Here is an 11,345-nt window from a genome sequence, read left to right on the forward strand (position 1 = left end):
CAAAACTAACAAACCCACACTTTTGGTTTCCTTTACTGGATGGGAATTATTACAGCTCAGCTACATTTATCCAGTATCATAGAAATTGCTGAATATACTCCCTAAATGACCCAAATCTTATCCCCCTTTCAATTTAACACTTTAAATAAATGCCAGCAAGCTTCAGCGCTTTGGAAAATTACTGTATGTCTGAAACAATTTGGATATCAGTATTTGTCATACAACCTTCCTAGGTGTGACATCTAAAGCAATAGCCACTTAGCTTACTTGCATTCTCTGTGTGGTATTTACCCAATAGTCATCACTCATGTGTGTTCATTAGGTCTTGGGGTGATGAGCCAAGCCACTGTATTCTCAGCTGGACCTGGAGCCTGTTTAGTTTGGCACTGATTAATGATGTGTGGGGAGTGAGCAGTTTGCAGAGACATTGTAGAAACCTAGTTACCCAAAGACAAATAGCTGGAAGTTGTCTGATGGGAGCATGAGAGGTGGGTTCTTGAGAAACGGGAGTCATTTAGAAACACCAGTGTGACTTTTGGTTACCCTAACTAGAGAAGGGACAGGTTCCATAGTAGATGATGCTTTGGGGTGTTATTTCTTGATACACACCCCAGGATAAGGTGTGAGGCACGCTACTGATGTGCCTATCCAGCTACAACCTTTCTCTGTTCCTTGGTTCTCACCATTTGTAGACTGGGCTTACAGAGCCTGCCTGCTTCCCAGTCACCTTCAAACAAAATGTAGGTGTCTCAGTAAAGTATCTTGCAACATTCCTTTTGAAGATCTTATGCTAAACGAGCAAGCACTTATAGCTTTACTTTTTTTTTAACCAAATCAATCTTACACTGGAAAAACAATGCTTTGAGTGTAGTAATATTAAGTGTAAGATAAATAATATTTATCTTGGCTTACATACTTCCTATCTCTTGTTTTTCCTTCTCGTTCCATTCACCTCTTGCACCATGTGGGTTTGGCATCCATTCTTTACTCAAATTTTCTCCTTTTTGCCTCTTTCTCTTCTTTGAGTGGGGCAATGAGGAGAGACATGTTGATATTGAAGTTATAGAGAAAATGTCTTAGCTCTAATTGGGTTGCTATCCTTCTTGTGGCATGCCAACAGCTGGCACAACACATTTTTTTGTAGTCCTTTCCAAAATAGACTCTTTCTCCCTATTACTGACAGGGAACTGATGGAAAACATATATAAAGTTCCCTTGGCAACTCCCAGCCAGAGACTTTGTGAATACCTATTTCCTGAAGATAACCCATTGTTTAGAGGACTTTTTTTTTCACCAGCCCATCCAGAATGCTCAATTCAAAAGTTACAAGGATGCCTTTATTCATTGGGAATGTGGAGAAAAAACAGAGAAGTAGGAGGGTGTGCCCAGGGTTACACAGGAGGCAGCACAAGAAGAAAGATGCAAAGCCCAGTAAACACCAGGTGTTCTGGCTTAATTATTAATCTTTGACTTTATCACGGAGTTCTTCTTCTCAAGATCTTAAATTTTCACCACTTCCTGCAAAATTCAGTTCAAACAAATTCTTCTTGGAGTTACAGGCCTCCATAGTCTGATCTAGACCCATCTTCCACTCTATCCTACCCCCTTCCTAAGTGAATAAGCATAAACAATAACTATCATTTATATCTGGTCCTGTAAAAGTTGCTTGATAAATATTCTTTTAATCCTTGTATCACGTTGCAAAGTCTATACTGTAATTTCCAGTTTATTGGGGGAGCTCAGGCTTAGAAAGTTTCAAAAACTTACCCCAGAACACATAGATGGTGGAAGTGAGAGCCAAGATTCAAACCCAGTTCTGCCTGACTCCAGTGCTTGCTGCTTTCCTTTGACCTTCCTTAAATTCAAAGTGATCTTGAGCAATTGCCTTCTTTTTTTGGAGAGACAGACAGACAGAGAGAGAGAGAGAGAGAGCATGCATATGCACATGAGCTGAGAATGGAAGGAGGCAAGGGAGAGAGATACTCTTAACCAGGCTCCACACTTAGAACAGAGCCCATTGGGGGCGCCTGGGTGGCGCAGTCGGTTGAGCGTCCGACTTCAGCCAGGTCACGATCTCGCGGTCCGTGAGTTCGAGCCCCGCGTCGGGCTCTGGGCTGATGGCTCAGAGCCTGGAGCCTGTTTCCGATTCTGTGTCTCCCTCTCTCTCTGCCCCTCCCCCGTTCATGCTCTGTCTCTCTCTGTCCCAAAAATAAATAAACGTTGAAAAAAAAAAAATTAAAAAAAAAAAAAAAAGAACAGAGCCCATTGCAGGACTAGATCCCACAACCCTGGGATCATGACCTGAGCCGAAATCAAGATTCAGATCCTTAACTGACAGAGCCACCCAGGCACCCCAAGCAGTTGCCTTTTTATTGATGGGAGAGCCCTAACCCCCCTCACTCTTCTTTTCAGACCTAAATCATACCCCCATCCTGCAGAACTCCACCCAGAACCTACTTTGTTCCTACAATGTTTTCTAATCTCCCAACTGGAAACGGTCTCCCTTCCTTCGAACCACAGAGTACGTGGGAATGATCATTTGACATCATGCCTCAGAGCAAATCACATGAAACAGGTAGAAGTCAGGAGCTTTGGGTTCAAATCCCTGCTCTGCCAGTGTCATTTTTATTAAATCACTTAATTCTCTCTTAGCATGTGCTGCAACCTGACCTCTAAAGTCCCATCCAGGCAAAAATTCTAAGATTCTGAAGTTGTATTTTATATAGAATTTCTTGTATGCTTTGAGTCCTATACTTCTTTGTATTCACTAGTCATTCGTTCGTTTATGTACTGAGCGTTGATATTTCAGCCTTGATCTTGGAAGCACCATAATCTTCTAGAGGCCTCACCTCCACTTTTGGGCTTAAGTCCCCGAGGGCAAGGACTTTGCTTTTTTTTTTTATATATACCCAAAGCAGATAAAACAGAAGGAAAAGTCTCTTTGACAAGATGAGATCCCAGAAAAAGAAGTTTGCACAAATACCAGTAAGCACCATGTAACATTTGCAGTCTCACAGTGTTTTCAGCTTCTCCTCAATCCTTGTGCACCTGTACATACAAGCCTGACATTACCAACCTGCCCCACCCCCCAAAGAATGGCTATCAGTTAATTTAAGTCACCATATTTCAACTTTGGTTTCAAAGGACTATCATCTTCTATACCACATTTAGTGACACTTGTCCCCTTTGGCTCCTGCAGGTCCTCAGACATTTGTTTTAGCAGATGGCAGTTCTGCTTATCCCATCAGCAGACACCATTCTGGAAAGTAGATGACATCTTCCTCCCCGCAAACCCTCAGCAAATTCCTCCGACTGCATTTTTCATTTGTCAGATGTTCATGCTGATTCCCAGACGCCCTTATGACAATAATAATAAATGTAAAACTCTCACCTGGATTTTCTTTCTAAACACTTTCCTAGTGTGCTTGCTACTTGAGCACTTCCTAGGTACAAGGAGCTATGTGTTAACTTGCTACTCTTTTCCCTGACATAGTGTGGTAGCATTTGCCAACTATAGGTAAAAGTTGCAAATGTCTTTTCATTCAACTCTCATATTCTGAAATCAACTGCATCGTGGTATTTCCACTTTAATAATTTAAAGCATAGTCTTTCTAAACTCAGAACTTGGATTCAGATCTCTCCCCTGTTGGGGCACCTGGGTGGCTCAGTCGGTTGGGCGTCCGACTTCAGCTCAGGTCATGATCTCACAGTTCATGGGTTCAAGCCCCGTGTCGGGCTTTGTGCTGATAGCTCAGAGCCCGGAGCCTGCTTCGGATTCTGTGTCTCCCTCTCTCTGTGTCCCTCCCCTGCTCGTTCTTTGTCACTCTCTGTCTCTCGAAAATAAATAAACATTAAAAAATTTTTTTTTAATCTCTCCCCTGTCAGTTACCAATGTAAATTCTCTAAGCCTCAATTTTGGGAACTGAAAGAAATGGAGGGTCCCTCTTTGGCAGGATTGTTGTCAAGATACAATGAGAGGAAAGATACCAAGCTTAGAGTCCTGTACCTCCACTGAGTAAAGTGCCAGAAGGTGCTAAGAGCCGCCATTCCATCCCCTCTGATAGATAAAAGGTGCTTTCTGAGCACCCATCCCATTTGATTCTTATGACTGCGCCTAATTAGGTGAGACAGAGAGTGGATATTAAATTTGTTTTCAGTTTAGGAGTATGTTTTCTGCTTCAAGAATGGGATGCCTGGTGAGATCCAACATAACATGCGTACATTTCTTAAGTGAGAAATTGAGAACTGTCATAGGTGTAGTTTAATGTGCTTTTGTTTTTTGAAGCTTCCTTTGCTTGTACCACTTTACACGATTCATGCCTTTTTCCCTTCTTTCACACTTTCTTTTAAAAAAAGCAACAGAACAGAACATTGACTCTCCAATATACCTGAACCCTAATACATACATTATATTCTTTTAGACATCATTTCATTTGTTTTTATTAAATAAGGAACAAGTGGATTTATAGAAACTGATGTTACTTCTAAAAAATCCTCAGTGAATTTCACCCTAATTAAAATGCTAGGCAATTTCCATAAACATTGGTCACAGAAAATTTTTCCAGAGTTATAAAATCATGGAAATTTGAAAAGAAAGAAAAAAGGTGATTGTGTTTAACATCAGATCTATAATTAGGAGGTCTATAACTAGGAGACCCCTGTCTGCCCACTGTTTCACCATGTCAATAAATACATGTCAGCTCTGAGTGTTTGACACTGTTCTAGGACCAATGACTAGGTCCTTACTGCAGACAGTATATCGTTTTCAGAGGTGTTAGTATTGGGTTCGATTGCCAAGATAGTGAGTTAGATAGAAAGTCTGTGTAGTTATTGGATTGAACAACTTTCACAGGTACATAAAATTGAACACAGGTGCAGGCCCTAAAACGCCTAGGGTTAGTCTTCAAAGAAATTGGGCATTGGGACTTTTAAGATACTCTGATCCAAGGTTACTGAACAGTTGAATACGTTAGGTAAGACTAACGGTTGCTTATCAACATTGATTTCTTCGGAGATGGAGGGTGAGTGCCACCAAGAATGCCTAATTCAACTGGTTGTTGGTGGTTGCCTGCAGGCAGAGTCTGGGTCCAGCAGAAAATAAAGTGCCCTGATAGATTAGTGATGCTCACCACTGACCTGGGAGAGAGCAATGATGGTATATATGCCGCATCATTACCTTCTACGAGGTTTTCTCCAAAGGATGCATAGGTAGGGCAAGGGACCACATTCGGGTGAAGCGTGGCAGATGCAGTGGATTGGGGAAACCACGGGAACAGCTATGTTCATCCAGCTGTGAGAGATAATAGCAAATGGGCAAAAAGGAAGAGGAAATGAGTGGAGAAACACAGGAGCCATTTCAGATCTTCCTTGGGCTCATTGGCTCCAAACCACCAAGTGACTGTTGGGATTTTACAGAATCAGAGCAGTCTGGGCTGTTTTAATTGTCTGAATTTTGTGCTGTGGTGGTTGACAGGTTCTCCTTTAAAGATAATAAATGGCTCACAATTACTTTAGTTTAGAAAGTGCTCCTCTGCCCTGGGACACTGTAATAACCAGCCATGGAAAAGAAAAGGCCTGGGGATTTATGAGGTGTCCCAATTTACAACCATCTGGGAAAAATACAGCAGGACGTTGGTATAGCAGTGTGTTAACCAGAGTTAATCTATCATTGCTACTGTTATAAACCCTCTCTTTCCTTCTGCTTAAAACTATCACAGGGATTCATCCCTGGCCTTCACAAAGACGTACCAGAAATCATTTTTTTAAAGCACGTAACTCAGAAATATAGTCTGGTTGACCTTCGCTTTACTGGACTGAGTGGGAAATTTTCCAGGTATGCAGGATTTTAAAATCCACTAGTGATAAAAAGATAAATGAGGTATAGTCTCTTCTTTCTGAAGGCTCAAGGTGTCCTACTGGGAGACCAGTAGTGAATGCATAATTTCAATACACTCTAAGAGGTGCCATTGTTGAAACAATAGGGTAAGAATAGAAACACATTTGTATGCACAAAAACCAGTGGTATGCTTAATAATCACTTTGTTTTCCCTGCCCCCAAATTACATTGTTAGCCCATACCTACAATAGAACTTATTAAAGTCCAACATTATTATTTATTTGCACACCTTCTTCCCCCTAAGAGGAAGTTTTGCAAGGTGGGCACTGCGTCTGGTTTTGTATTCCCAGCACTTCACCCCGAGTTTAAGTACCTAATAAATGTTAGCTGAGCAAGTACAGGATGCTTCTAAAGATTTTAATACCAGAAATTGACAATTCATTAGGTAAAATTTAGAAAGTAAAAATATATTTACTCCTAATATATTCTGTTGATGATTCAGAACACCCCTTCCCCATATATATCACAGAGTATAGACAATGGGTGCTGCTAAATTTTAAGTTCCCACTGTGTGGCCGTTTCCACTGCCCCATCTGTCTGCTGAGGAGCACCCACCAACACTTCATTTTGATGGCACTGTCCTCCCAGAGGGACTTGCTGAAGCAATAATTCTGGTTTCCCTGGGGTCCATCAGCCTTGCCTGATGGCAGAGCTGGTTTATAGGATCCAGACCTCGCTTTTCCCACTCTGTATCGCTTGTGGTCTTGCCTGAGCAGTCTGCTTATGAAAAGTTTATTGAATATCCCTTCCAGAGGGGCAGGCTGTCCCATTTCATTTGTCACCATTTAACAGTTTATGCAGAACATGCTGGGAAATCTCAACATGCAGAACTTCTGGCCTCACCTCCATGTGAGACGGTAGACGTTTCATTTCTTTCCAAATGGCAACTAATTTCAGAGTAGTCTGAGGCTAATTTATCAGTGTCCACCAATACTCCCCTTCTCCATCTTCCTTTAGCCCTATTCAGTCACTCTACACATATTTATGAAACTGGTCCTGGCACACAGAGATGAATTGAGTAAAATCCCACCATCCACAGAGGTTGAGACACTCTAAGGTAGATCAACACGTGAGCAGACGTTACCATTCACTCCTTTCCTTCACACCTTACATTACAATGAATGAGTGAAGAAGGAACAGTGAGTCCATCTCAGATTTATTGGTAAGAGCCCATAATGTTTAAAGGGCTACCTATGGATGCCATTTATCCATAAACAAGGACAGTTGAGAATTGCTCATCATTTAGCACTGTGTATTTTAGCCTCATGATTGTGTGACTTCAAAAAGGAAAATCCTTTGAGGCTCAGTTACTTTTTCAATGGAGTTCCTCCTCTGCTTTGGGGGACCTCTCCGAAGAGTCATTCCACAAGTGCTACCACCACCACTCTTAGCCATGGCTGCAGGAGCACAACACCTCAGAAGCAACTCCAGCTTGGGAGACTTTCCCACTGGGAAGATCATTCTTTGTAACTTTCAGAAGATTTGCCAAAGACTTTGCTTTCAACATCTATGCTTGACAAAGTATGGCTAACTTTAGTGATCAAGCAATAGTCAACCAATAGTAGTATAAGTATTAAAAGAAAAACTAACCATTTCCCCCAACCCTATTAGAAAAGAGTTTCTCAACTTTTGTAAGAAAACCAGCCCCATTTGTTTCTGCCTCTTTCCCCACGCATGGTCACATGTTTTGACTGACTTGTTTGACATGTTGTTTATTCAAAGCTGTAGATTAAATGTCACCCACTAATGTGATTTGCTCAGACTGCTTGCCTGAGGCTGACTCCATCAGACACTGGTGAAAATAGCTCCCTCTTGTCAACCAGGGCCTTCAATTAGCTGACCAGCAAGTCTGCCCTGATTACTATATTAATTTGGCTCCCTATTTTCAGTAGAGAAAGGAAGTTTGGTCATATCGCTATTTGCCTCTCAATTGCTGTCCCTTCAAGGGCAGGCTGTGGAGAGAAGGTAGTGATCCTAAACCTCACCTTTGTTTCTCCTCTTTTGAACTGGCTTCCTGCAGATGCTGAAGAAAGTGAGAAATGTGTTGCTTCTATATTCATTGTTCTTCAACAGACCCAGCACTAATTGATTTTAAGATGAATTCCTGGTTGAAAGATTTATTTTTTTACTGGCCATAAAGATACCTTAAGCCTTAAATAAAATGCCTTCTCATGAAGAACAGGACAGCTGTTAGTGCCTGTGTTTTAGTCTTTGGAATGTGAAATCGCCCAGTTAGCACCTGCATGGAACCATGGAGTCAGGCATTGTATAATGAGCTATTTGGGAGACTAACACCAAGGCCCTCAGAGTTCTCAATTTGGATTATGATCAGATTCTCAGGATGCTTGAAGCTGCCTGAACATCTCTCTGTCTCCTGCCATCCAATTCCTATTTTATTAGTGGCTAAAAATCAGAGGAAGCTCACAAAGCAAGGGAACAGTGCTGGGCAGCTAGCTTCCCTTTCTAACTGCTCCAGGGCCATCTTTGCTCTCAGGGCATGTTTGAAAAGTCACCTTTCATACTGTGTCTAATACTAGTTGTCCCTCAGGTTCCCCAGGCCCGTGTCGACACTACCGGCTGCAGGTTGCCTACTCAGGTTGGCACGCAGGCTGCTGCCCTGTGTCTGGGAACATTGATGCTAACTGCTACCCAAGGAATTGTGGGCCCATTGGGAACACTGTGGTTGCCTTTGCTAAAGGGGTCCCTCAGCAGCACTTGATCCTAGTAGGCAGATGCCCACACCACAGTGGCTCTGGCTGCCTCAGTGATAAGCAGCCCAGGCACAGTGGTCTGGTTCCTGAGTAAAGGTGGCCTCTCAAAGCATGTTCAGAGCCAGCATGGTCCCCTGACCCTGTCTCTGACTGTCCTAGATGAGAACACTCATCCTGTTCACACTGTGGCTAATATCTGAAGACCAAGCATTGGGGGAACTACAGGCAGTAGCAAGCCGAGGTCTTGGTTCCTCATCTGTAAGTTGCATTGGGCACGTGAAGGAGGGAAGAGGCCTGTCCCTTCTCTCTTTCCCCTGGAAGGGAAGCAGTCATCACTCCTTCCTGTCTTCTTGTGCCTCCTCATTTAGACCAGTAGATCTCAAGCCCAGCCACACACTAGCATCCCCTGTGGCGCTTTGAAAAATATACCCAGTGTCTGGAACCTATTCCAGACCAAATGAATCAGAATCTCTGGGGGTGAGGCCAGGCAAAAGTCTGCTTTAAATTGTATTTTAGAGTTAGAGTTGGGAATTGCTGATTTTTAAAGCTATTTATTTCTTTTAATCACTTGATGGGTCCATTCGGAATAAATAGGTAGACATTTTCTCAGTTACTACTATGTGAGTGGATTGTGCAGACCCTGGATATGCATTAATTAATGAAGGACACTGTTCATGATGTTACATAGTATGATCCCATGATGGGAGAATGGGGGAACCAGCACCGACATGAGGGAAGGGCAGCAGGTCAGAGAAGGATTTTGTAGACTTGAAGAATGAGCAGGTAGTAGGAGGATTTTAGTCACAGGTGAAAGGAAGAACACAAATGAGGGCACAGGGGTGAAGTTCGAGGCACTGAAAGGATCTCAGTGTGACTAGATCATGGGGTGTGAGGGGTGAAGCCAAGGAGGAGGCATCTGCTAGAGCGGGAGTTGGAAGGCAACCACGTGTGCCCACATGGCCACATTAGAGAGGCTGGTCATCCACAAGCAGTGCTGAACCACCGTAGGTTCTAAGCAGGTAAATGATATGATCAGACTTGCATTTTGGAAACAATCTAGCCTCTGTGGGCAGGGTCTGAAGGGGACAGAGGTAAAATCAGAGGCTTTTAGGTAAATCAGGACAGGTAATGATGGGCCAGAGGCCCAAGGAGGAGTTAGTGAAAATGACATGGAGTAGACCAAAGGAACAGGTATTCAAGAAGCAAGTCGACAGCACAACACCCTTAAAAGTGTAATCCTCAGAGCCAAATTCTCAACTTCCAAGCCCAGGTAGTTCCATTATTTTTATCATTGCTGCATAGTTTTCCATAACTCACCAAAGACATAATGCAAGTCAGAGTTGCATTTCGGTCACAAGTACAGATGGATGGCCCCCAAAGAGCAGGCCTTGGCTGTCAGGCAGTTTATACTCCAGGCTCTATCTTGAGAGGAGTCAAACCAGGGGAAGGTTTTGGTCTGCAGTGAACTGTCCTTTTTCTCAGTTCTTGGGTACATATCTTGGCCTTTGATGTAATGCACAACAAGCCTAACCTGTGTGGGGTTCAGAAATTCTATCTTAGGGAAGAAGAGTTACAGTGACCTCACTCCTCACATCACACATAGCACTGGCCTTCAGCTCTGAATGAAGTCATCATCAGCCCCTCAGACAGATATCCTAGGAGTTGAGAGCTCAGAGGACTGTTAGAGACCCACTGGAGAAACAGAGACAGCAAGGGAGAAGCTAAGCTAAATGACTTGCTGATTCTCAGTATGACCGCCTGCCAAGGTTCAGCCATGTCCATTGTGAAATGCGAAGGAGCTTTTTTGCATTTATTATTGCATCTGATTCATGAATAAAATGTTTCAAAATCATCTTGCATAATTGAGGACACATGATGAAATCAAGAGGGGCTGGAGGTTGCACACCAGCTAAGCTGATCCTCTGTGATTTCAGAACAGTTTCTGGCCATTTACATTAAGCCTGACCCCACAGGGCCCTTCATTAGGGGACTGCATTGGTCAAACCTCAGCAGGACATGTGGCAGGATGGAACAAGGACAGGAAAAAGTATCTTCGAGGCTCTGAAACCATTCAGGGGGACAATTGAGAACACTGTTTTCAAGAAAACAAAAACTTAAATATTGGAATCAGTTCTGTTCAGTGCAACTTAAATATAATCTTGAACTGCCCTCCATGCATTCTAAACAGCCTGTGCCATCATGAAGGGGTCTTCATACCGCAAGGACTATTTTATTTTTTGGATGAGCTGTCTTGAGGACTAAGATTCACAGGAAACCTCCTAATGATGGGGATAGTGTTTAGGGATCAATGCTCAGCATCTCCTAATCCTGACTAAAGTTGGTCACCTCCACTTTCTAGATAAGGAAACAGGTTCAGAGAAGCTGAGTGATTCATTCACCTAGTTCAGCATATCATGGAGCCAGACTTTGAAATGAGCATGGCCTATCTGTAAAGCCAGGTGTTTTTCCTCTATACCAGGGGTTGCCAAATTGCTGCCTACAGACCAAATCTAGCTCACCACCTGTTTTTTAAATCAAGTTTTATTGGAACAGAGCCACACTCATTTATTTACTTCTTGTCTGCAGCCAGTTTCACACTGCCAAGGCAGAGCTAAGTAGTTGCAGCAGACAAAATATGGCCCTTACCAGAAATTTGCCAACCTCTGCTCTGTGCCCATACTGCCCCAGAATAAATACAGAAAACCTAAATGCTTCTCCTTGGGCCCAGAAAGCATTTTT

General features: G+C 42.9%; 1 protein-coding gene across 7 annotated transcripts in view; it reads left to right on the forward strand.

The window, feature by feature from the left end:
- The window catches only part of ELMO1 (engulfment and cell motility 1), a 727,703-nt gene that overhangs the window by 658,814 nt on the left and 57,544 nt on the right, over window positions 1-11,345 (forward strand). The window lies entirely within an intron of this gene.

This window comes from Puma concolor, chromosome A2, assembly GCF_028749965.1.
Source record: "Puma concolor isolate L17-30 chromosome A2, mPumCon1.1.hap2, whole genome shotgun sequence".
NCBI lineage: Eukaryota > Metazoa > Chordata > Mammalia > Carnivora > Felidae > Puma > Puma concolor.